Below are 26,688 nucleotides of genomic sequence, written 5' to 3' on the forward strand. Positions count from 1 at the left end.
CATTTTTATAGCACTGATCACTGTAAAAATGGCAATGGTACCATCTGTCCCCCACAATGTCGCAGTCCTAAAGATAAAGGCTAAAAATCACTGAACGCTGCAAGTACAATTTGCAAGTAAATAAATAAAAATGCTATAAATCTTTCCCCTATTTTGTAGATGCTTTAACTTTTGCGCAAACCAATCAATATACGCTTATCAAGATTTTTATTGCCAAAAATATGTAGAAGAATGCAAATCAGCCTAAACTGAGGAAAAAAAAGTGCTTTTTAAAAAAAAAATTGGGGATGTTTATTATAGCAAAATGTACAAAATATTGTATTTTTAAAATTGTCGCTGTTTTTTTGTTTATAGAGCAAAAAATAAAAACCGCTGAGATGATCGAATACCACCAAAAGAAAGCTCTATTTGTGGAAAAAAAGGACGTCAATTTTGTTTGGTACAATATCGCACGACCGTGCAATTGTCAGTTAAAGGGACGCAGTGCCGTATCGCAAAAAATGGCCTGGTCTTTGAGCAGGGGTGCTGGGGCTGAAGTGGTTAAAGTGGTTGTAAACCCTTCCATATACCCAGTGAAGTGTCTGGTCTCATGTGATACACAGAGATGAAACAAATCCTCTTACAGAGGTTGTACCTGTTTATCTACAGCTGTCTTAACCCTACATCCAAAGTGCAGAATTTACACAGGATCTTTCGGCTCTGAAAAAGCAGGGGGCAGAGAGTTAAAGTTACATCAGTGAGGAGAGCTCTGAGAGCTGGTTGGAGGGAAGGGACACCCCCTTTACACAGCACACAGGAACAGAGTTGAGGCTGTCAATCTGCTGGAGGTTCCTCCTCTGTCACCATTTTTCTCTTGGTGTCAGGAAAACTCGTCAGAAGTGACTCATGCTGATAGCAGAGGAATGAAGCAGCAGACAAATGATACAGCCCTTTGGATTGACACAAGTACACACTATAGAAGGATATGATTTAATCGTACAGTATTTCATGTCTGAGGTTTATACAACCAATTTATTTGTCCTGGGATTCTGGAATGAATACATGTTAATGCATTTCATACATAATTGAATATAATGTTGACCATATACAATCCAACTGGCAATACATGATTAAAACAAAAATTGCATCCATAAACTATGAGCTTCTGAGAAGCAACATTTGGCTCATAGCTCTTGATTCATGCACAGGGCTGGTTCAATAATTTTTGACACCCTAGGCCAGTGATGGCGAACCTTGGCACCCCAGATGTTTTGGAACTACATTTCCCATGATGCTCAACTACACTGCAGAGTGCATGAGAATCATGGGAAATGTAGTTCCAAAACATCTGGGGTGCCAAGGTTCGCCATCACTGCCCTAGGCAAACCTCATTTTGCCGCCCCCTGGCTCCACCCCTCCCTGACTCACCCCACCCCACTGGCTCACCCCACCACCTTTTCCCTACCCATGTATACCCCACCTTTTTAATGAAGCGCCCTTTAAATGCAGCCCACCAGCACCCATCAAATGCGGCCTCGCCAGTGCCCATCAATGCAGCCTACCAGCACCCATCAATGCAGCCCCTCACCAGCACCCATCAATGCAGCCTATCAGCGTACAACGATGCAGCCTACCATCACCCATCAATGCAGCCAACCAGCACCCATCAATGAAGCCTACCAGCACCCATCAATGCAGCCTACCAGTGTACAACAATGCAGCCTACCAGCACCCATCAATGCAGCCTACGAGCACCCATCAATGCAGCCTACCAGTACCCATCAATGCAGCCTCACCAGTGCCCATCATTCCAGCCTACCAGCACCCATCAATGCAGCCTACCAGTGTACAACAATGCAGCCTTCCAGCACCCATTAATGCAGCCTACCTGCACCCATCAATGCAGCCTACCGGCACCCATCAATGCAGCCAACCTGTACCCATCAATGCAGCCTACCAGCGCCCATCAATGCAGCCAGCACCCATCAATGCAGCCCACCAGCACCCATCAATGCAGCCTCACCAGCGCCCATCAATGCAGCCTACCAGCACCCATCAATGCAGCCTCACCAGCGCCCATCATTGCAGCCTACCAGCACCCATCAATGCAGCCTACCAGTGTACAACAATGCAGCCTACCGACGCCCATCAATGAATGTTTGCTTGCGGCTGCCTAGTTTGCCTAGTGGTAGCACCGGCCCTGTTCATGCAACTACTTTGGGTGTCATCATGGATTGCCCACCCACATTGCATCTGATTCCTGCTGGTCCCCCTGAGTTTTTGCTAAATCACACTTCCATATACTGTATATTTATTGCATAATTCTATCATTAATTAGAAAATCGTTAGATTTTTCCAAAAATTTCCAACATGCTCGATCACTCGAATTCGATAGCCGCATGAAAATTGCCGCAGCCCACTAATGGTACAAAATACGAACGAAAATTCTAAGATATGATGTTTGAAAGAAAATTCTTTCGGAATTTGACTCATGTATGGACGATTTAAGACTTTGAAATTGAAAAATAGACTGCAATGTTTGTGGCAAGCTTTACAGTTGCTTTAGATCAAATAGAAAAAAAATCAACTAATCTAATCACTTAGGCTGGCCATACATTAAGCAATTGTCTTGTATAATTTTCCTTTAGATTTACTAAAATCATATAATATGAGGTCAGTCCTAAAGACTTTCAGTTTGTATGTAATCAGAAGACACATAGTTGAAGGTAAATCTAAAGGAAATTGAATAAGAGAATTGTATAATGTATGGCCAGCCTTATCCTACTAGAGCTCCATCTAAACCTAATTGATCATCAATTTGTTTTTAGCATGAGTGCCAGCTTAACTTCCACTGTGCTTTATTCACCAATATTGTGATCAAATTATCTATCCTACACAGGATAAATCAATGACTCTCCCTCTACCATGTCCTCTTTCGTACCATTTTTGCTGCTTCTGCCTCTTGCAGGTTTGTAAGACTAAAAGCTGGCCATACACTGATAGAATTTCAGAAGACTGCTCAACGTCACCGGGCTCAACAAAAGTAAATTTTTCAATTGGCTTTTGTTGAAGCAGTTGTGTGGGAAAATTCTCAGCTGCACAGCATCCAATCATATGCAGGCACTGTTCCGGTATTCTGACAGCCACGGGTGCCAGCTGTCAGAAGGTTGTTAATCCGTTTTTAATATGGAGGAAGGAATCTGTTGGCTGCAGGCTGAATAGATGAAATATGTGTGTATATGGACAACTCTAGGTCTCATTCAGCTGGGTCATTAGGGAGCAGTAAAAATGAATGGCTGAGCCATGGCACTGCTTGTCAAACTTGCTCATTGAGTTGGGGCAGCACTGCAAATACATGCAATTACAGCATGGTAGTGTGGCATTAATGTGGTAAATAAGGTGGTGAGGAAGTGATATAACACTTTCTCACCGCCTGTCAACTTCCCTCCGAAAAGCAATCTGAACGCAGATCGCCCTTCCGAGGGAAATGCACCCCACCATGAGTGTGAAAGAGCCCTTAATGAAATGCAAAGTGTACCTTGTTAGCTCAGCGGAATTGTTGTGGTTATTTGCTATGTTGGTGGTTATCTGCTATAAAGAGGTCCCCTGGTCAGCTTGTCCATCAGCATTTAGTGGCTTTTAAAGTGGTAATAAATGTCAAAAAAAATATTCCAACAAAATATTTCCCTGCAGAATAACGTGCATCGCATACTAGCACATTATGAAAGACTTACCATAGAACAAAGCCCTCCAGCAGCGCCCTGTCACCACTGACAGGGCTTCCAACTTAATTTTTCCACCCAGTCTTCATTTTGGGTTCGCGGGCTTCAGCTGTTTGACTGGCCGAGCCATGGTGACGTTACTCCCACGCAAGCACGCAGGAGCCACGGCCACTGCTGTTCCTTGAGAACGCAGTGTGCATGCGCCGCTGACGTCACCGTCTGCTACTATAGTAGATATCTCAAAAACAATGCATGTTTAACCGCTAAAGGTCCGCCCTATAACAGTTTTACGTACAGTGGGAGCCCAACGTTGGGTACTGCGGACTTGATGTCTGCTGACCCCCTCCAGTCATCGAGCAGAGAGGCAGAACGGTGGTCTGTTTATGTAAACAAGGCAGATCACCGTTCTGACAGGAGGGAAGGCATGGATCCTGTGTCTCTGCAAATCAGGGATAGAGATCCATGGCTTCTCCTAGTAAGAGCAACTCCCAAAGTACACACAAACACTGGCTAGGCACACAGTTAACCCTTTGATTGTCCCTGATGTTAACCCCTTCCCAGCCAGTGTCATTAGTACAGTGACAGTGTATATTGTATTGTATTGTATATTAAGTTTTAGCACTGATTACTGTATTATTCTTCATGTACACTGCTGCTGCTAAATGAACGTATAGGAGCAGTTAAGCATTTTTTTTTCAGCTGCCCCTGAACTCTCCTCAATGTTATCTTATCAGTACATGTACACAGGGTCGTTTATAGTCATTTCTAGGCAGTTGAGGTTATAAGCATTTTTTGGAAAGCAAAAAAATGCGTTCAGGACGGATGTTCATAGGCACTGGAAACAGCTTGTAAACATGGAAACGTGGTAACTGGCGTTTAGCCGTGTTTTGTTTACAGGCATTTTTAATGGAAATACATTTCTGACCATTTGAAATGGAAAAAACGCTTCTAAATGCAAACGCAGCTAAACGTGGCTAAACGTAGCATGTATACACGGCACAACAGGCGTTTTAAAATGTTGGTTACATGCTGTCAAGTTCCATCGTTCAGGAGAGGTTTTAAAACGTCCCATGTACATGAAGCCTTAAGGCTCATACACATAATATGAAAATCGGAAGGAAAAAATGTATACGGCAAGCTGTCTGGCGATTTTCAGATCGTTAGTGCGGTGCTTCCGACAGCCGATTTTGCTTTTTCGTCAGACAAAAGCTGGATGTGCAGACTATAAAATTTTTGTCGGATGTGAACTCAACGTTCGATTTTCGTTTCATTAGTACAGTTTTCGTACAAAAAAATCGTAAGAGCAAGACTACGCATGCTCAGAAACGAAAGAATACATACAGAACTTTTCAACACATCACTGTGGTACGAAAATTTTTATATTGTGAGAGTAACCTCTTCACTTTCGACATTAGACTAGCATGCCACAAAAAAACGGACATTCAGTCGTCCGAAAAATCTAACCAGGTGTACCAGGCTTTAGTGTCACTGGTCCCCAAAAAGTGTCAAAAGTGTCGGTTAGTGTCAGAATGTCCGCCCACAATATCGCAGTCCCGTTGCTGATCGCCTCCATTACTAAATAATAAAAAAAAATATCCCATAGTTTGTAGATGCTATAACTTTTGAGAAAAACAATTAATACATACTTATTGGGATTTGTTTTTACCAAAAATATGTAGCAGAAAACATATTGGCCTAAATTTATGAAGAAATTCGATTTTTACAATTTATTTATTACATAGCAGAAAGTAAAAAATATTGTTTTTTTTCAAAATAGTTTTTTGTTTATAGCGCAAAAAATAAAAAAACTCAGTGGTGATCAAATACAACCAAAAGAACGCTCGACTTGTGGGAAAAAATGAAATGCATTTCAGTTGGGTACAGTGTCACATGACCACGCAATTGTCAGTTACAGTAATGCAGTGCCGTATCGCAAAAAATGGCCTGGTCATGAAAGGGGTAAATCTTCCAGAGGTCAGGTGGTTAGGAGATATTTACTGTACCTACAGGTAAGGTAAGGCTTACCTGTAAATACAAGTAAACAACAGGGACTTTACTACCACTTTAATGCCCCATACACACCGGACATTTCGACCACAAAATCCGTCTGATTTTTTCAGACGGATTCTGACCGAAACTTGTCTTGCATACACATGGTCGCACAAAGTTGTCGGAAAATCTGATCGTTCGGAACGAGGTGATGTACAAAACGTACAACGGGACTACGTAGAGGCCAGTAGCCAATAGCTTTCATCTCATAATTTTTTCTGACCATGCGTGGCACTTTGTGCGTCGGAATTCTCTACACACGATCGAAAAAAGTCTGATCGGATTTTGTTGTCGGAAAATTTTAGATCCAGCTCTCAAACTTTTTCTGTTGGAAATTCAAACGGAAAAAGTCTGATAGAGCCCACACACGATCGGATTTTCCGATAACATAATACGATCTGACTTTTTCCATCAGAATGTCCAACTATGTGTACAAGGCATTAGCCTTATTCACACCTGAGCATTTTGTTGCTTGAAGTTACAAAATGCTAAACATTAAATATCAATTTTTTTTTTTTTTTAAACAATCACATTGTTTTAAAAGGTGCTTGTTCATACATGGTGCCTGTTCCACAAAAAAAAGCACAGGAGCATCTATTCAGGCAGATTTGGACCCGCAGACTTCAATGGGAGCGCCTGAAAAAAAAAAAAGTGAAAATGCATGTTTACGCGCAATTTCAGATAAATAAAAATAATAAAATAATAAAAATCCATGGGGCCAAAAATGCATGACCCGCCCAAAAGAAGGCTTCAGTACGGCACATTGATTCTAAAGACAAAAAATGCCTTTAAAATTGCCTTTATACATTATACTCAAATGTGAATGTAGCCTTGGTTTTACCTCTGCACTGCTAGCTGTGTATTTGCTACAGGACACAGATCTCTAGGTATTTGGAAAGCAGGGGCAGCAGCCAGGTTTGTGGTCAGGGCACATACGCCAGCACAAGGGTAAAGGCACAATAGATGGATGAGGCTCCCTGCAGACAAGGGAGTTGGGTGTATCATGCACAGATAATAGGGGGGATGGAGAACAACATATAATAAGTAGTAATTGTGGTAAGAAGGGCAGCGAGGTGGGTGGAAGAGACAGAGGAGGAGGACGGAGAAGGGAGGAGGATATTAAGGAGAGGAGGGGAGGGGAGCCGCACTTTCCAGGTTGGAGAAGAAGGAGAGAGAGGTACAATACAGAAGAGGATGAGAAGGAGGAAGAGGAGATTTGGGGAAAGGGTGAAAGGGGTGGGCAGTATGTGAGCTAACAGACTGAGGAAAGGGGGAATTATCTGAAGAAAGAGAAAGAAAAGGAATGGGAAGCATTTATTAATGAAGAGGGAGACATTTCGAGAAGAAGAAGACAGCATGGACAGCAAAGCAGAAGATACAGCCTGCTGAATGTAGATGTGACAAGGATGGCTTGTTCTGGAGACCAGTGAAAGCAATCACAGAGCATTTGTCGTCTTCTGCTCAGACGGTGAAACGATCTAATTGCAGTCGACTAGAGACACGACCACCTGTGTGACTGTGGAGCTTGGAGCTGTCCTGGGTACCTAAATTTTAAGCGTTGGGACTGATAACGCTTCGTACAACGCTCTCTGTCTGGATCGCTCAAGAGGAATCAATTATCCTTAAACCAGGAAAAACGATCAGACGGAGCGTGCTTTTATTCACATAGACATTCAAGGGTATACGGCTGGAGTGTCAAATAGGACATGCAAGAGTAGGTAGCTTGAATAATACATGGATTCATACCCTGGATGTGTTGCACTGAAAGCGTTACGTGCATGCAGCAATCCGAAAACCTGGCCTGTGAGCGGAAACCAAAACAAATCCATGACTGTTATGTTGTATGGAGTTTGCGTGGCCCTCTCTGCCTCCTACGTGCTTGCAGGAAGATTCTGACCCTAAGCGTGTACAATACTTCAATAACTTGGGCTGCCTGTGCAAAGGGACAGTGTCACTTGACTCTGTTGCGTATTAGAGATTTCTGATGGTCTTTGAGATATTGGACACTTGCACACTTCATTGTGCTTCTGTTTTATCTTCTTTTGGCAGGAGAACTTTGCTGTGAGCTTGTTTTACCTTAATTTGTCCAGAGAGCTTCATCCTGAACCTGTTTTACCTTCACTTGTAAGAAGAGCTTTGTCCTCAACTTATTTTACCTTCCTTTGTCAGGAGAACTTGATCCTGAACCTGTTTTACGTTCATTTCTTGGGGGAGCTTCATCCTGAACCTGTTTTACCTTTACTGTAAAGAGAGCTTCATCCTGAACCCGTCTTCCTTCATTTGTTGGGAGAGCTTTGTCCTGAACCTGTTTTACCTTCACTTGTAAGAAGAGCTTTGTCCTCAACTTATTTTACCTTCCTTTGTCAGGAGAACTTAATCCTGAACCTGTTTTACGTTCATTTGTTGGGGCAGCTTCATCCTGAACCTGTTTTTACCTTCACTGCAAAGAGAGCTTCATCCTGAACCCGTCTTCCTTCATTTGTTGGGAGAGCTTCGTCCTGAACCTGTTTTACCTTTGTCGTAAAGAGTGCTTCATCCTAAACCTGTCTTACCTTTATTTGTTGGGAGAACTTCAATCCCGAACCTGTTTTACCTTCATGGTAAAAAGAGCTTTTTCTGAACCTGTCTTACCTTTATTTGTAAGGAGAGATTCATCCTGAACCTGTCTTGCCTTAACTTGTAAAGAGAGCTTCATCCTGAACCTGTCTTGCCTTCATTTGTTGGAAGAGCTTCAGCCTGAACCTGTTTCACCTTCATTTGTCAGGAGAGCTTCAGCCTGAACCTGTTTCACCTTCATTTATCAGGAGAGCTTAATCTTGAAATTGTTTTACCTTCATTTGTCAAGAGAGCTTCATGCAGAACCTATTTTACCTTCCTTGGGTCAAGAAAACTTTGTTCTGAACCTGTTTATCTTCCAATGTCTGGAGAGCTTCATCCAACATCTATTACCTTCTTTGGTCAGGAGAGCTGCTTCATCCTGCACCTCTACTACATTTTTGCTTTCTGTAACACCTCTTTCTGTACCTGTCTTGCTTTTTTTTGTCAGGAGCAATTCAAAATCCAGCTATATCCTTCTTCTCTGAAGAGCTAGTCATCTTGCATCCCTTTTACCTTTGCCCCTTAGTGGTACTTCCCCCTGTATTTCTTACCAGTTTTAGTGAGCATCCCTTTATCCTACACCAACATTGTGACAACGATTTTGTAACTTTTCTATAAATCGATTTTACTGATCCATAAGACACAGCCAACGGAGTTCCAGCTGAAGATTTTTAGCCATTTTCCAGAGGTCGTCAGTGCATCTGCAGGAAGACATGGCTGCACCTCTGTTTGTATTTGATTTATGAGAGATTACAGTTAAACTGTTTACCTTGACAAGGGATTAGCAGGTTTAATGTCAAATTTGTTTACATTTAGTAAATCTTCTTTTGCACGACTGATCCTCCACCGTCTGACCAGATATGCTGAACGCTTCCAGGCTTGAAAGTAGAGCGTCTTCTACTGCATCACATCTGGAGGAAATGGTATGAGCTCAGTTTTCATATCACAAAGAGGACCCTCATAATGGAGATACCTTGCACATCCCCCCACCCCCCTCTCCAGATGTTGTGATATCTGGCTCAGTATTAGGAGATTATCTTTGTATTCCGTGGAGTTTCTGAAAAAAAAGAAGAGGATTGGTGAAGTTTTCCTGGCCACATTTTGCCTGAGAGAAAAGGAGGAGGAGAGGAGACCAGCTGCTCCCAGTGGTATCTGTTCCCAGAAAGTGAAGCTGCGCATGGTAGGTAGTCAGTGCTCACACTTTATATGAGAAGCATTTATGTTGTATTTGACCCTTATTCTGATCTCTCACTACCTTGGCATGTGTATGTGTTATATGAGGAAAAGTGAGACTCAAATCTGAGGTATAACTTTCACGATTCATACTAGGGCCCTGTCATACAAAAACCTTTAACTGTCCCATTTGGCCGCTAAGGTGGCAATGTTCATTAAATGTGGCAAAGTATAACATTCGTTTAAGCCTACCTGCATATAACTGACATAGAAAAAGCCAGATAAAGAAAAGATTTCCATATTGTAAGGTTCATAGCTGGTAAAACATAAGTAGCCATCATGTTTGGGCCTTCCCTACCCTGGAGAATGTCTATACTCCAGTGGGCCTCAGTACTTGATTGAGAAATGTAAGGTAACAATTTAATTATTCAATATTTACCACAATGTTTTTTTTTGTTTTTCAATTAATCAGGCTTGTGTCCTGATATTGTTGCCAAAAGTGGCAATGGGAGGTTCGGAAGTAACATGTATGTATTATTGGTTACCGCTAACACAATGGGTGTTGCGGCTTGACTACTTGCAGGCCAAATGTTGCCCAACCAAGTCTAAGTTTTACTTTGTTGTACTTTAAAACCGCAGATATTTGTCACCACACATTTTCCATAGACCTCAGCTAAAATAACGGTATATACCATGCATTTTTCTTCTTGAAGACATATATAACAAAGCCATGTGAAAGAGTAAGGGGAAAAGGCGAAGCAAGCCTACCAACTCCATAAAATCTTGCTTACCTAGGCCCCGACCTTTGTCACTCTTTCCCAAGTGAGCCCTTTGTCTAGGTCAGTGGTCCCTAAACTGTGGCCCAGGGGCCGCCCCTTGCTTGCCTTTATCTGGCCTGCGGGGTATTATTTCTCCCACCGACATTAACAATAGGGCATAATTCCTGTCACTGACATCAACAGTGGGGCACTATTCCTCTCACTTTCACCAATGATGGGCCACTATTCCTCTCATGGACACTATTGATGGGGTACTATTCCTTTCACTGACACCAATAATGGGGCATTATTTCTCTCACTGACACCAATGGTGGCACACTATTCCTCTCACTGGCACAAATGATGGGGTACTATTCCTCTCACTGACACCAATAATAGGGCACTATTCCTCTCACAGACACCATTGATGGGGTACGATTCCTCTCACTGACACAAATGATGGGATACTATTCCTCTCACGGATACCATTGATGGGGTACAATTCCTCTTATGGACACCATTGATGGGGTACTATTCCTCTTATGGACACCATTGATGGGGTACTATTTCTCTTATGGACACCATTGATGGGGTCCTATTCCTTTCACTGACATCAATGATGGCCACTGTTCCTCTCACAGACACCATTGATAGGGTACTATTCCTCTCAGTGACACAAATGATGGGGTATTCCTCTCACAGACACCATTGATAGGGTACTATTCCTCTCAGTGACACAAATGATGGGGTATTCCTCTCACAGACACCATTGATGGGGTACTATTCCTCTTATGGACACCATTGATGGGGTACTATTCCTTTCACTGACACCAATGATGGGGTACTATTCCTTTCACTGACACCAATGATGGGGTACTATTCCTTTCACTGACACCAATGATGGGGTACTATTCCTTTCACTGACACCAATGATGGGCCACTGTTCCTCTCACAGACACCATTGATAGGGTACTATACCTCTTACTGACACAAATGATGGGGTACTATTCCTCTCACGGACACCATTGATGGGGTACTATTCCTCTTATGCACACCATTGATGGGGTACTATTCCTTTCACTGAAATCAATGATGGGGTACTATTCCTTTCACTGACACCAATGATGGGGTACTATTCCTTTCACTGACACCAATGATGGGGTACTAGTCCTCTCATTGACACCAATGATGGGGTACTATTCCTTTCACTGACACCAATGATGGGGTACTAGTCCTCTCACTGACACCAGTGATGTTATCGACACCAAGACATTTTCTACTCCTACTGGCCACAGCCTGGCCACTCTAAAGTCTGAAGGATAATAAACTGGCCCTTTGTTTAGAAAGTTTGGAGACCCCTGGTCTAGGTTCTGATATTTTCCCTAGTGCAGGTATGTACTGGCCATTGGGACTACCGGGAGTTTCCCGGTGGGCCGATGGCTCAGTGGGCCACTCTGATGTAAGGGGGCTGCTGATGGGACACACTGATGTAAGGGGGCTGCTGATGGGACATTCTGATGTAAGGGGGTGCTGATGGGACACTCTGATGTAAGGGGGCTGGTGATGGGACACTCTGATGTAAGGGAGTGCTGATGGGACAAATTTCTGTCCCAGTCCAGTCCTGCCTTCCTCTCTCCTCTTATCACTTGAAGAAGAGAAGCTGCCTTCAGAACTATGAGTACACGTGGGAGGGGGACACTCTGATGTAAGGGGCTGGTGATGGGACTCTGATGTAAGGGGCTGGTGATGGGACTCTGATGTAAGGGGGTGCTGATGGGACTCTGATGTAAGGGGGTGCTGATGGGACACACAAAATGTAAGTGGGCCGGCCTGGATGAAGTCCAGGGCCAAATTTCTGTCCCAGTCCAGCCCTGCCCTAGTGTGTAATGTAATGCATTAATGTACGACCAAATAAAACATAAAACTACAGATCAAAGGATTTTCTGAACCAGGTGCAGTCAGCATTAGTAGGGCCTGCATGATTTGTAAAATTAATGTGGTAAGCAACACTGACTGCACCAAAATGGATCTCAACCATGGATATGTATAAACATGACGTTGTCCCCAATAAAATTAACCATAAATTGCTTAAGAAACCATCCATCATTTTGGCATATATAGTATAGTACATGGTGTTGGCATTACCCTGTTAACGTGTACATACCCTTTTGGTGATTTTAGAAACATTGATATGCATTTCAATTTAAGGCCAGGGTACAATATTATACTCCACAGTATGCACAGGCTCTAATTCAATTTAAAGCTGAACTCCAACCTCTGCAACCGGCTAAACACACGCATTTTATATATATTAGCTGTTTTACCTGCCAAGGGATTTGTATTTCTGTCCATCCAGTCCTACGATTTACAAAGCTCTACCATACTGCACAACCCTGTCTGGTAGGGGAGGGGAACCTGATCTTTCTCTTCCGTGGTCACACGTTCACTTAAGCCTCGTTCACATGGGCGTACTTAAAGTGATTGTAAAAGATCACCTTGTAACCCAACCTATTCAGTTTAAAATAGAAATTGAATGCAAAACATTTTTGTATAGATATAAAAAAAAACATTATAAATACATTTTTTCCTTTTTTATAAGTGATCACAGTCCTTCGGTTAATAAGAACCTGGGGACGGAAAAGCAGCCAGTGAATGACTGTGCAGCGGGGGGTGTGTCAGGACAGGTCTGATCATTGGAGGGGAGCAGGCTGAGTTCCCAGCATAGCTATAGAACTAACTACGCTGTGCTCTCCTGCCTAGCGTGGTCATTTTTTAATAGGAAAGCAAGGGGACTAGCAGGAACACCTGACATTTCACACAAAGGAAGAAATTAGTAGAACATGATACTTTCTCATAACAAACAGCTGGGGGAAATAAAAACACGACTCAACTGTGTGATTTTACTGTCCCCCAATCCCACGTGTGAACGAACCCTTGGTTCACATCTGTGCGGCTGTGTCTGGGGCAGCCCATTCATTTCAACGAGCTTCCCCACCTGCAGAAATACGGGAAAAGAAGTTCTATTTTAAAATAGCGCCACACCATACCATTAAGAATGAATCAGACCCCTACGCTCCTGCAAAAGAGCAGCGCGTTTGTCTGCGCATCGGGAACACGTGCGATTTTGCACACGTTCCCCCGACACGCGGTAATGTGAACCAAGATTGGGGTGCATCAGGACTCAAAATACTTTTTAAAGGTGACTGGAAAAAGATTGAGAAAAACTGCAGTAGACTGTAAGAGGCTGATAACAAATCAAATTGATTTACTTACAACGCTCGCAAAAAATGATTTTAATTATGTATTAATAATTACAGAGCTGAATTGATTTATGCAGTTTATATCTGCATGCAGTTCAGCTGTAAGAAAATAGAGCTGCTTGTATAGGGCGATGGTCATCCCATTTAGGTGTATATTACCGTTATTGACATTTTTGAGGCGCACCCTAAAACATTTCTTCAATGGTCACCATTAATAGAAACCAGAGGAAATGAATGCGTCTTTGTAGTCCAAGTCAAACAATCAGATGCATTCTGTTATTTTGTGCCCCAAATTGCATACTTTACATTATTTGTTGATTTCCATTTTGCTGGGGTAACCGATGCTCTGATGTGTTATATTTATTTGATGCAATGGTATAAAGGCAGTTGGTTTTGCAAAATTTAGGGTCCATGCACACTGGGATTTAAAAAACGCTAGTTCTTTTGGCAGAATAAAAATGCTTAATTTCCAAGTGTCTCCGAGTGGTCTCCAATCGTCTCCGATCTTCTCTGAGTGTTTCCGAGTGTCTCCGGTGCCCCCCCCACCTCTGGCCACATGCGGTACTGCATTGACAAGCAGCGGCTGTGGAACGAATTATCTGAGTTTCCATTTGATTTCTATGCGGAAACTCGCTTTGATATACGAGTGCTTTGGATTACAAGCATTCTTCTGGAATGGATTATGCTCATAATCCAAGGTACCACTGTTTTGTGGTGCTAAGTCATTTGTATGGAATTTGGTAATTATAACAAGAAAAGTAGTAAAATAGATCCCCCTGCAGCCAATAATAATAGAGCCCCCATCAGCAACAATAGATCCCCCTAACAAGAATGGACCACCCACCACAAAATCGCCCCCCCCAGCAACAATAGGCCCATGGCAGCAACAACAGATCTCCCCAGAGCCAGCAACAATAGACCCCCCTCCCTCAACAGTAGATCTCTCCCATCAACAACTGACCCCCCAGCAATATAAGACTCATCCCCAGCAACCATAGAACTATTCAGCAACAATAGACCCCCCCTACAAAAAACAGATCCCCTCCAGCTAGAATAGATTCCCCAGCAGCGAGTATCAATAGACCCTGCAGTACACCCCAGGACCTCTTGGCATTACATACCGTCAGCGATGGAGGTGCCAGAACTGCGTTCCCGCTGAAAAAAAGCCCAGCTTCTGCCAGAAAACTGCTCTCAAAAACATAACCAAGAAGGTTTTTTTTTTCCCTGGCTCTAAACGCTGAGCTTAAAATACACCTCTAAATGTCTAAGGCTCCATTCACATCTCCGCGTATAAAAATTGCGGTAAAAACGCGCAAGTAGAATCACAAGACGCCTGTCGCCCACAAGAAGCTCCTGTATTTCTTTTGGGCGACGGGCGTCCCACGATTCTGTTTGCACGGGAAAATTGCACTGCATTTGGGGTGCTATTAAAATAAACGGGCAGGCACCGGGAACACATGGGCGTCCTGCAATTTGCCGATATTGCGAATTGCAATTTGGAAAGCGGAGATGTGAATGGAGGCTCAAGCCTCGTACGCGCGATCGGGTTTTCGGCTGGGAATTGTGTGATGACAGACTGTTTGCCTAAAATCCAACCTTTAGTACGTTCCATCATCAGACAATTGTTGTCAATCTTTTCGCCAACAAATGTTGGATGGCAGGCTAGTAAATTTTCGGCGGACAACGGTCTGTTGTCAGATTTTCGTATCGTGTGTACACAAGTCCATCACACAAAAGTCCAAAGTTCACACACACACATGCTCGGAATCAATGCTCACCAAATACGACATTAGCAGGAGGTGCCCAAAGGCCGGCGCTCAAGAGCTGAAATTCCACGTAGTACATCACTATGTTCGTGTTTGTTGGCTGACAATTGTGTGCCGTTAGTATGCAAGACAAAATCCAGGCACATGCCCTACGGACAAAAGTCTGAGGCTCCATCTGCCAACAATCCGCTCGTGTGTGCGAGGCCTAAATGTGCATGGACATAAGAGAACATTGGCTGCTTCTGCAGGCAAAATGCTAAACTCCTCTAGAAGCTGCGATTTTTATTTTATTTTTATTTTTTTTAAGCCAGTGTGCATGGACCCTAAGTGCCCGTTCACACAGGGGCGACGCGACTTGCAGCGCGATTTACAGACGCGACCTGCACACGACTTCAGCGGCGACTTGCAAAATGATTTCTGTATAGAAGTCAATGCAAGTCGCCTGAAGTCGCCCCGAAAATAGTACAGGAACCTTTTTCTAAGTCGGAGCGACTTGAGTCGCTCCTATTAGAACGGTTCCATAGTACAGAACGGAGCGCGACTTGTCAGGCGGCTAAGTCGCCTGACAAGTCGCCTGACAAGTCGCAGTAGTGTGAACGGGCACTAAAAGTCTGCTTTCGGAACAACACTACAGCGTATTATATACAGTAGATATGCCAATGAAAACACATGTACACGTGTACAATGTGAAATATTTTACCTGCCAAATGCTTTTTTATTCAGCTCATCTGCATCAGCAGCTGATTTACACACTGCGTAGCCAGAAAGACGACTCTGATATTTCTCTGTTGGGCTTTACAGCCTCCCGTGTCACTGTCCTGCTTTTTGCACGCTCTTTTATTGATAGAGCACGCTGAAGTAAAGGAAGATGGGAAGGGATGCTGTAAAGCCAGAAAAAGCGCGTGTTCCCTGCCTGGCTGCACAGCGTGGAAGAGGTGTGGTCGTCATAAGATTGGCTAAAATGACATTAAATTGAACTGTTTGCCTGGAGTCCAGGTTTTAATGAAGCTCTTGCAATTAGAAATCTGCTCTAATTAAAAAGCAGGATATTGTTTTAGGACATGTTAAAATTGCTAACCGTTTAACAATTTTATATAGACGCCTTGCAGTGGAGGAGAAGATAATTTATGCCAGTATCTGACAGCCTGGAAAATGTTGTGATTGCACCCACCTTTTCCATTACACTGCAAAGACCTGCAACTGATGACATGATCATGTACACAACTATAAAGCACAAGGGAAGACTTTATATACATACAGTATACTGTAGATACACTATATTGTCAAAAGTATTGGGGCGCCTGCCTTTACACGCACATGAACTTTAATGACATCCCAGTCTTAGTCCGTAGGGTTCAATATTGAGTTGACCCACCCTTTGCAGCTATAACAGCTTCAACTCTTCTGGGAAGGCTGTCCACAAGGTTTATGGGTGTGTCTATGGGAATGTTTGACCTTTCTTCCAGAAGCGCATTTGCGAGGTCAGGCACAGATGTTGGACAACAAGGCCTGGCTCGCAGTCTCCACTCTTATTCATCCCAAAGGTGTTCTATTGGGTTGAGGTCAGGACTCTGTGCAGGCCAGTCAAGTTCCTCCACCCCAAACTCGCTCATGAATGTCTTTATGGACCTTGCTTTGTGCACTGGTGCGTAGTCATGTTGGAACTGGAAGGGGCCATCCCCAAACTGTTCCCACAAAGTTGGGAGCATGAAATTGTCCAAAATGTCTTTGTATGCTGACACCTTAAGGGTCCTTTCACACGGGGTGGATCAGTGCTGATCCGCCCCGTGGATATCCGCTTGCTCAGTGGGGATCGCCGGAGCGATCTCCACTGAGCAGGAAGATGACAGGTCTGTCTCTGCACACTGCGCAGGGACAGACCTGTCACAGCGCCGCTCTCCTGTATGGGAGATCGGGTGACGGATGGAAAAATAACTTTTTCCTCCGTCACACTTTTTCGGATCGGAGCGGCTCGGATGTCAGAGGACCTGTCACCGCTGACATCCGACGCTCCATAGACCTCTATGGAGCATCTGTTCAGGTCCGCCTGAAAAACTGACAGGCGGACCTGAACGGATCGTCCGTGTGAAAGGGGCCTTAGAGTTCCCTTCACTGGAACTAACCAGCCAGGCCCAAACCCCTAAAAAACAATCCCGCACCATAATCGCCCCTCCACCAAATGATTTGGACCAGTGCACAATGCAAGTTCCATAAAGACATGGATGAGCGAGTTTTGGGTGGAGGAACACTCATCGGCCACTTAATTAGGCACACCCGTTCAACTGCTTGGTAACAAAAATTGCTAATCAGCCAATCACATGGCATCAACGCAATGCACTTTGGTATCTAAACGCGGTGAAGACAACTTTCTGAAGTTCATACCGAGCATCAGAATGGGGAAGAATGGGGATTTAAGGGACTTTGAATGTAGCATGGTTGTTGGTGCCTGACGGGATGATCTGAGCATTTCAAAAACTGCTGATTTCCTGGGATTTTCACGCACAACCATCTCTAGGGTTTACAGAGAATGGTCCAAAAAGAGAAAATATCCAGTGTGCAGAGGTTTTGTGGAGGAAAAAGCCTTGTTGATGTCAGTTGAGAATTGGCATACTCGTTCGAAATGATAGAAAGGCAACAGTAACTCAAATAACCACTCATTACAACCAAGATATGCAGAATACCATCTCTGAATGCACAACACATGGAACCTTGAAGCAGATGGGCTACAGCAGCAGAAGGCCACACCAGATGCCACTACTGTCAGCTAAGAACAGGAAACTGAGGCTACAATTCACACAGGATCACCAAAATTGGACAATAGAAGATTGGAAAACTGTTGCCTGGTCTGATGAGTCTCAATTTCAGCTGCGACATTCAGATGGTCGGGTCAGAATTTGGCGTAAACAACATGAAAGCATGGATCCATCCTGCCTTGTAACGGTTCAGGCTGGTGGTGTAATGGTGTGGGGGCTATTTTCTTGGCACACTTTGAGCCCATTAGTACCAATTGAGCATCGGTTAAGATCGCAATGGCCTACCTGAGTATTGTTGCTGACCATGTCCATCCCTTTATGACTACAGTGTACCCATCTTCTGATGGCTCCTTCCAGCAGGATAATGCACCATGTCACAAAGCTCCAGTCATCTCACCACTGGTTTCTTGAACATGACAATGAGGTCACTGTACTCCAATAGCCTCCACAGTCACCAGATTTCATCCAATAGAGAAATTTGCATCATGGAAGTGCAGCCGACAAATCTGCAACAACTGCGTGATGCTAATATGAACCAAAACCTCTGAGGAATGTTTCCAACACTTTGTTGAATTTATGCCATGAAGAATTAAGGCAGTTCTGAAGGCAAAAGGGGGTCCAAACCGGTACTAGCAAAGTGCACCTGATAAAGTGGCCGGTGAGTGTAGTTGTAAAGCACAAAGGGAAGACTTTGGATACAGATAAATGGTCAAGTCAATAGATTGAAGCAGCCTTTCTTATCCAAGATACCATGGATGGAATCCTTGGGTTCCTCGAGAGGTTGCTAGGGGTTCCTTGAGTGATGATCACTTATCTTTTTAGATATCTTTAAGGTGGGGTCCTTCCCAATTACCACAGATGTAAGAAGCATTCTTCCCAGTGACCATCACAGCAATGTACCATGATCAATGTCAACGGGTGATGTCCCCGCCCCTTATGATGTCACAGTCCCAGAGGATGCTGGGACTGTGACATCATAATGGGAGGGGACATCTCCCAGTGACCCCGCCTATTGTCCCTATATAAGTCGCCGCACAACACGTCCCTGTCATTGCGGCCAGAGAGAGCGTTGAGTCAACATCTCAAGGAAGAACAAGAGAAGAAGAGAAGGCGGCGGCGACGGTGGTGGTGACAGAAGACTGGGCCACCGCTAGTAAAAGAGCTGGAAGAAGGAGCGGAGGCCCGGCAAGAAGAACCGAAGAGGGGGACAAGACCCCCGAAGTTGGAAGAAGAGGCGGCGGCTACAGAAGATCGGGCCACCGCTAGTAAAAGAGCTAAAGGAAGAAAGCGGAGGCCCGGCAAGAAGAACCGAAGAGGGGGGAAAGACCCCCGAAGAGGGGGACAAGACCCCCGATGTCAGAAGAAGACCCCCGGGCGGAGACGTAGAAGAAAGCCGGGCTCCTCTGCTAGTAAAAGAGCTAGCAGAAGATAGCGGAGGAGTCCGGCGAGAAGACCACCCAAGACGGAAGAAGACCCCTAGAGCTGTGCAATAAATTATTTTAAACCCTTGTGTGGTGTTTTTTTTTTTTTACATTTTTTTACCAGGTGAATGGGTAGCGGTACATTGTACCCCATACTCATTCACATAGGGTGAGGGGACCGGTATATCCCGGATTCGGATAAGCCCCCCGCCCGCAGACCCCAACAACCAACGACCAGGGTTGTTGGGAAGAGGCCCTTGTCCTCATCAACATGAGGACAAGGTGCTGTGGGGTGGGGGCGCACGGAAAGTCCAGCGGACCTCCGCTATAAAGTCTGGCGGACAGTCTGATCGTGTGTACGCGGCATAAGAAGCACTATAGTTATTTAAAATGACAGCATAACATAATATTTTAGGGGTCTCTAGGCCTTTTAAGATGTCCATCTGTTTTTTGATCCATCTATTCAGTTTTGCTACATTTCCAATATTCCAGTCAAATCTATGAAACATCTAAAGCTGGCCATAGACGGACTGGTTTTCTTCCCTGCAACCATGGGTCAGTCAGTGTTAATGGGGAAATCCCTCCTAGCAGAGGGGTGGTGGGAGCCATGGAGCATACCCTACTGCTAGCATCTGTAATAGCCCCTAGCATTATTCTCTTGTAAAATTTGACTGGCTGATTTACCAAAATTAATCAATCAAATTGGGTACATTCAGCCTTGCCCATACATGTTTCCAATCTCGGCTGGTTCAGCAGCATTCGAACTGTCTATGACTGGCTTAACCCTTCAAAGTCCACATTTTTCAATAAGTTAGCGTGATTCAAAATGTGCTCCACCGAACGGTGGAGCAGAACATTAAAGGGTTAAGTAAGGGCATTTTAGCAATTCATTTTGACCTTTTGGATTCGAGCTATATCAAAATGGAAATATAGGATTAAAAAAATGTTGATTTTTTTTTTTAATAGGATTTTTTTTTTTAAGTAATCACTTAGAATATTGGATAAATTGATAATATACATACTGTAAATCTAATTTTAATGCAGATGATCACCTGTGATTTCTAATGGGATTTTCTATGGATTTGACTAAACAGCAGACACGTACAACTGCAACTCTCGCTACATTTCATAGGATAACAACTCTAGACCTCAGGGGTTTGCTGAAATACTGTATCTCTAGCATTCCTTCCTGCAGATGTGCACAAACCTGTTCCACGTATGCCCCTGTTTTGTCACATATGGCGACCCATCACATTTGGCTACCCGCTGGACTGCGCATGCCATATGCGTTCCACCCGAGTCCAGGTTCAAGCCCCACCATCCAAGTGGACATAGAGATAGATTATAATTATGCTAAGCGAAGCAAGGCTGTGCCCGAAGCATGTCGAATGAAGCGAGCCCGCAAGGGGCCCTGTGTTGGAACGCATATGGCGGCGTTGGGCATGCGCACTCCAGCGGGTAGAAAAATGTGATGGGTAGCCGAATGATGTGACACCCCCTAAAGAGGGCTTATTTAGACTATATAGCCAAAAGTATGTGTACATATCTTAAAGGGGTTGTAAAGTCTCATGGTTTTTCACCTTAATACATTCTATGCACTAAGGTGAAAAAATTTCTGTGCTGCAGCTGCCCCCCAGAGCCCCACCCCCCTTTTTTTCTTACCTGAACCCGATCGTTCCAGCGATGCGCATGAGACCCGTAACTCCAGCTGCTGTCTTCGGTCCTAATTGGATAGATGAATAGCAGCAGGAACCATTGGCTCCCTCTGCTGTCAATCAAATCCAGTGACACGGGAGCCAGGTGCGAGTCCGAGTCCTGCTGTCTGTGTCAATTGAGGCAGCAGCATGACTCGTGAGCGAGCCTGGACACGGGTGCCCCCAGTGAAAGCAGCTCTCCGTGGGGTCACCCGATGAAGTGGAGTAGACAGGAGCGCCCTGGAGGCTGCTCTGTGCAAAACCCTTGCACAGAGCAGGTAAGTATGACATGTTTGGTATTTAAAAAGTAAAAAACACAAACCTTTATAACCACTTAAAAAAATTAGGGAGTTCAGGTGTTTCTAGTGATGGATAACACATCATACAAAGACATTTAAAAAACGGTGTGCTTCCAACCTTGTGGTACCAGTTTGGTGAAGGTCTTTTTCTGGTTCATCTGGACTGTGCCCTTGTGCATAAAAATCAGGTCCATAGAGACGTAGTTAGAAGAGTTTGAGGTGGAATGGCTTACGCAGAGTCCTGACCTCAACCCTACCAATCACCTTTGGGATAATTGGACTGCCAATTGGTCTTTTGGCTGAACTGACACAATGTCAACAGATGCTCCACAATCCTTTGGAAAGCCTTCCCAGAAGAGTGGAGGCTGTTATAGCCACAAAGGAAAAGAGGGAGGAATAGGGGGTACCTCGATTTTAATGCCCGTGGTTTTCAAATAAGATATCCAACAAGCTCATTTAGATGATCAGGTGTCTACAAACCTTGGCTATGTAGTGTATATTCACTCCGATGACTTTTAAAGCTTTGACAGCCAAAGCACTACTAGATATTAGCTGAACTGTTATATGTAACAAGATGCTTATGATGCTGAATTTCACAAAACCCAGAATTCCCTGTGCTGTGTTGTGTATACTGCGTAATCATGCTGACACATGGACATGGTGACACAAACACCTCATCTGTCAGAATGCTGAGAGTCGGAGAGCTGATCGTTTGCTCCTCATCAGCTTTCCTGGGACCAGGAAAACAAAAAGAAATGAGACGCAATTATAATTAGAGATTTCACCAGCTCCATCATTGTAGTCTATATGCAGATTCTCTCTTAGGGCTCATTCGGTGACATTCACTGTCATGCATTTTGCTGCATTTTCCACTGAAGGAAAGACACAAGAATATAAAACAATACATTTTTTCCACTTCACATTAATGTGCTACATTGTGTGTATTGATAAAAAGAATTCTGCTTGCTGTATTTTTGGTGCATTTTTTTGTCAAGTCAGTTCAAACTGAGCCCTTCATAAACATTTGAAACAATTATCAAAGCATGGTAATACATGTAGCGCCCTGCTCCTGTTGATCAGGCTCTTGCATGTAAATTTAGTGGGTTGTCTGTTCTGTAAATAGTTCAGATTTAATATTATGGCTAAATTAGCTTCTGTTCCAGCATTGGCTGCGTTGTGTGTAGTTCCACGCTGTCGTCTGTAGGTGTCGTTGTCACCATAGGCCAGTGTTGGAAGGGCAACAGGCTAAGGTGTATTAAAGCGGAGGTCCACCCTAAATAACAGTACTAGGTCTATGTGATCCCCCCTTCCCTAATCGCTAGGTAACCCCCTTACCTTTCTGCTGTCCTCTTCTGTTTTCTTCTTGTTTTAAATGTTCTGCCTCTGGAGATTGCGGAAAGGGGCGGAGCCGATGCGGAAATGGGCGGGGCTTTAGCGGCAGGTCACTTCTTCCTGTCTGCCGCAGGGGCTCCTGGGATCGTTTTTTTTTTTCCCAGGAGTCTGTGCGGCGCCCAGGCTGAGTTGTTGTGTTCGCTCGAGCGGATTGATCTGCGCATGCGCGAGATCGCAGCTCATAGGGGCGGTGCATGATGGGAGTTTAGAGGACTGTGCCCCGGAAGCCGGAAGACAATGCCTGTGGGCTTCACATGCCTACAGGCAAAATGGAAAACGCCTGGAGACGTTTTCCTAGGCAGTTTGGAGGAATGAAAAAGACTTGGAAGAGAATCGGACAGCACATAGAGGTATGTGAAATATTTAGTAAACTTAATTTAAAACATTATTGCGGGAAAAAAAAAAAAACGGCGGTGGAACCCCGCTTTAAGTGTCCTTCTTTCCCCAGAAATAGCCCAGTGGGAGTGGTTCACCGCTGTGCATTCTGGGAAAGGATACTTAAGGGGCAGACGCAATTTTTTTGTCTCTCTCACCTCATGGCCCACCTGGCCTAAGGTATGTGACAACTTCTCTTCTGCCTCGGGACCTTGTTGGCCCAAGGTTACGTTATTGCAAGTAGGCCCAGAAGCTGACTGGGACCTACTGGTTAAGAGGTGGTCCTGCGCTGTCTGTCCTGTGGGAAGAAGCCGAACAATTGAAAGATCCAGGGGAGGACTCATCTTGGAGAGGACCGAGCGAAAGGCTGGTATCTCAAGAGGAGCCTGGTGACTCAATTGGAGGACACATCCAAACCAATTTACCTCACAGTACTGTCGGATGGCTAAAGAAACTTTGGTACTGTGTTGCTTTGTTCAACTAATACTGAATCCTGTGGCAGAGGATTGTTCAACCAATACTGAATCCTGTGGCAGAGGATTGTTCAACTAATACTGAATCCTGGCAGACTATTGTTTAACAATTATTGTTCTCATCAAGTCTGTGGTAGAGACTTTCATCCGTGCATCATTCCGGCTGCTAGGCCAGGGAGAGAGGCCTAGCCGGGTGCGCAAGATCCATTGACTGAAGTTGTACTTGTTTTTAGGATCTCAAGTTCCTCAATGATCTGCACAAGGTATCTGAATTCTCCCTTAACCCTCCACCCTTCTACTGCTCAAGTTGTTTAATAAAATCATTCGAAAAAGAATTAAGTGACTGGTGCATACATCGGTGGGCGCAAGGCCCGGTATAGACTCAAAATTTCTAGCAAGATGAACTGTGGGTAGGGGTGACGGCAAAGACCCAAATAATATCAGCAGCTCCTTTGGGGGGTCAGTGCTACATACATGTATTCAGTTATTCTAAAAGAGGGCTTAAAGAGGAAGTAAACCCTGATGGGTTTACTTCCTCTTTCATTCCCTGCAAAGGTAAAGCATAATGGACTACTATGCATCGCATAGTAGCCCATTATGTGTCACTTACCTGACACAGGAGCCAGCGAAGTCACCGCTGTCCCCTGTAGTCCGGCACATCCATCTTCTCGGTGGGTCCCGCCGCTCCGCCGCTGTCATTCGGCGAAGCCGCAATGACGTCACTCCCACGCATGCGCACGGGAGCCGCCACGTGCGGCATATCGCCGTTGACGGGTGCCGCGCTCAGTGCGCCTGCGCGCCGCTGTCTATGGTGCCTGTCTTTCAGCAAATATCTCCTAAACCGTGTAGGTTTAGGAGATACAGTGCCTTGCGAAAGTATTCGGCCCCCTTGAACTTTTCAACCTTTTGCCACATTTCAGGCTTCAAACATAAAGATATAAAATTTTTATTTTTTGTGAAGAATCACCAACAAGTGGGACACAATTATTCGGCCCCCTTGCGTTAATACTTTGTAGAGCCACCTTTTGCTGCGATTACAGCTGCAAGTCGCTTGGGGTATGTCTCTATCAGTTTTGCACATCGAGAGACTGAAATTCTTGCCCATTCTTCCTTGCAAAACAGCTCAAGCTCAGTGAGGTTGGATGGAGAGCGTTTGTGAACAGCAGTTTTCAGCTCTTTCCACAGATTCTCGATTGGATTCAGGTCTGGACTTTGACTTGGCCATTCTAACACCTGGATACGTTTATTTGTGAACCATTCCTTTGTAGATTTTGCTGTATGTTTGGAATCATTGTCTTGTTGGAAGATAAATCTCCGTCCCAGTTTCAGGTCTTTTACAGACTCCAACAGGTTTTCATCCAGAATGGTCCTGTATTTGGCTGCATCCATCTTCCCCTCAATTTTAACCATCTTCCCTGTCCCTGCTGAAGAAAAGCAGGCCCAAACCATGATGCTGCCACCACCATGTTTGACAGTGGGGATGGTGTGTTGAGGGTGATGAGCTGTGTTGCTTTTACGCCAAACATATTGTTTTGCATTGTGGGCAAAAAGTTCGATTTTGGTTTCAACTGACCAGAGCACCTTCTTCCACATGTTTGGTGTGTCTCCCAGGTGGCTTGTGGCAAACTTTTTATAGAAAAAAAAACAACTTTACAATCACTTTAAGGTCATGCCACAGCATCTCAATCGGATTTGAGTCTGGACATTGACTAGGCCACTCCAAAACCTTCATTTTGTTTTTTGAGCCATTCAGGGGTAGACTTGCTGGTGGGTTTCAGATCATTGTCCTGCTACATAACCCAAGTGCGTTTGAGCTTGAGGTCACAAACTAATGGCCGGACATTCAAATCAAGATTTTCTGGTAGAACGCAGAATTCAAGGTTCCATCAATTATGGCAATTTGTCCAGGTCCTGAAGCTGCAAAGCAGCCCCAGACCATCACACTACCACCGCCATGTGTGACTGTTGGTATGATCTTTTTATGAAATGCTGTGTTAGATTTACACCAGTTGTCTTGGGGATAGTCAAGATTTTTTTTTTTGCCAAGTGTTCTTTTTGGTCAGCAGTGGCTTTCACCTTGGAACTCTTCTATGGATGCCATTTTTGCCCAGTCTCTTTCTTATTGTTGAATCACGAACACCACTCCCAGTAGATTAACTTTCCCACATGGACACAGAGAAACACAGTGATTTCTTCAGAATAACAAAAGGTAGGAATCTGAAACAAAGTTTGTTAAACTCCTTGAAATGTACATAGATCACCCAGAGGGGAATGTTTTATTCTCAACAAAAGTGGAGTTACTCTTTAACTGAGGCGAGTGAGTCCCACAGTTCTTTAGATGTTGTTCTGGGCTCTTTTATGACCTCCTGGATGAGATGTCGTTGTAATTTTGGAGTCATTTTGGTAGGCTGGCCACTCCTAGGAAGGTTTACTACTGTTCCAAGTTTTCTCCATTTGTGGATAATGGCTCTTACCATTGTTTGCTTGAGTCCCAAAGCCTTAGAAATGGCTTTGTAACCCTTTCCAGACTGATACATGTTAAACATTTTTCTCATCTTTTCTTGAATTTCTTTCAATTGCGACATTATGTGTGAGATCTTTTAGTGTGCTTCACTTTGTTAGACAGCTCCTATTTAAGTGATTTATTGATTCAACAGGTCTGGAAGTAATAAGGCTTGGGAGTGGCAAGTGAAATTTAACTCAGCTTTCCAAAAAATGTGGCTAATCACAGTTGATTCATGATTTAGCAAGGAGAGGGGCAATTACTTTTTCACACAGGGCCAGGCATTTTTGGACAGCTTTTTTTAAATAAATTAAATCATAATTTAAAAACTGCATTTTGGATTTACTTGTGTTATATTTGTGTAATATTAAAAAAAAATGATTTGTTTGATTTAAGTGTGACAAAAAATAAATAACAAATCAGGGGCAAATACTTTTTCACAGCACTGAACTATAGGATAGACAGATATATAC

The 26,688-nt window shown here is 44.1% G+C and overlaps 1 long non-coding RNA gene across 1 annotated transcript in view; it reads left to right on the forward strand.

The window, feature by feature from the left end:
• The first annotated feature begins 6,916 nt into the window (after positions 1 to 6,916).
• The window catches only part of LOC143983188 (uncharacterized), a 36,923-nt gene continuing 17,151 nt past the window's right edge, over positions 6,917 to 26,688 (forward strand). Inside the window, exon 1 of the long non-coding RNA XR_013274581.1 lies at positions 6,917 to 9,528. This is a non-coding gene — a long non-coding RNA (uncharacterized LOC143983188). The remainder of the gene's footprint in view (positions 9,529 to 26,688) is intronic.

Source organism: Lithobates pipiens, unplaced genomic scaffold (genome assembly GCF_037356315.1).
Source record: "Lithobates pipiens isolate NorthernLeopardFrog02 unplaced genomic scaffold, aLitPip1_a1.2 Scaffold_1, whole genome shotgun sequence".
Taxonomy (NCBI): domain Eukaryota; kingdom Metazoa; phylum Chordata; class Amphibia; order Anura; family Ranidae; genus Lithobates; species Lithobates pipiens.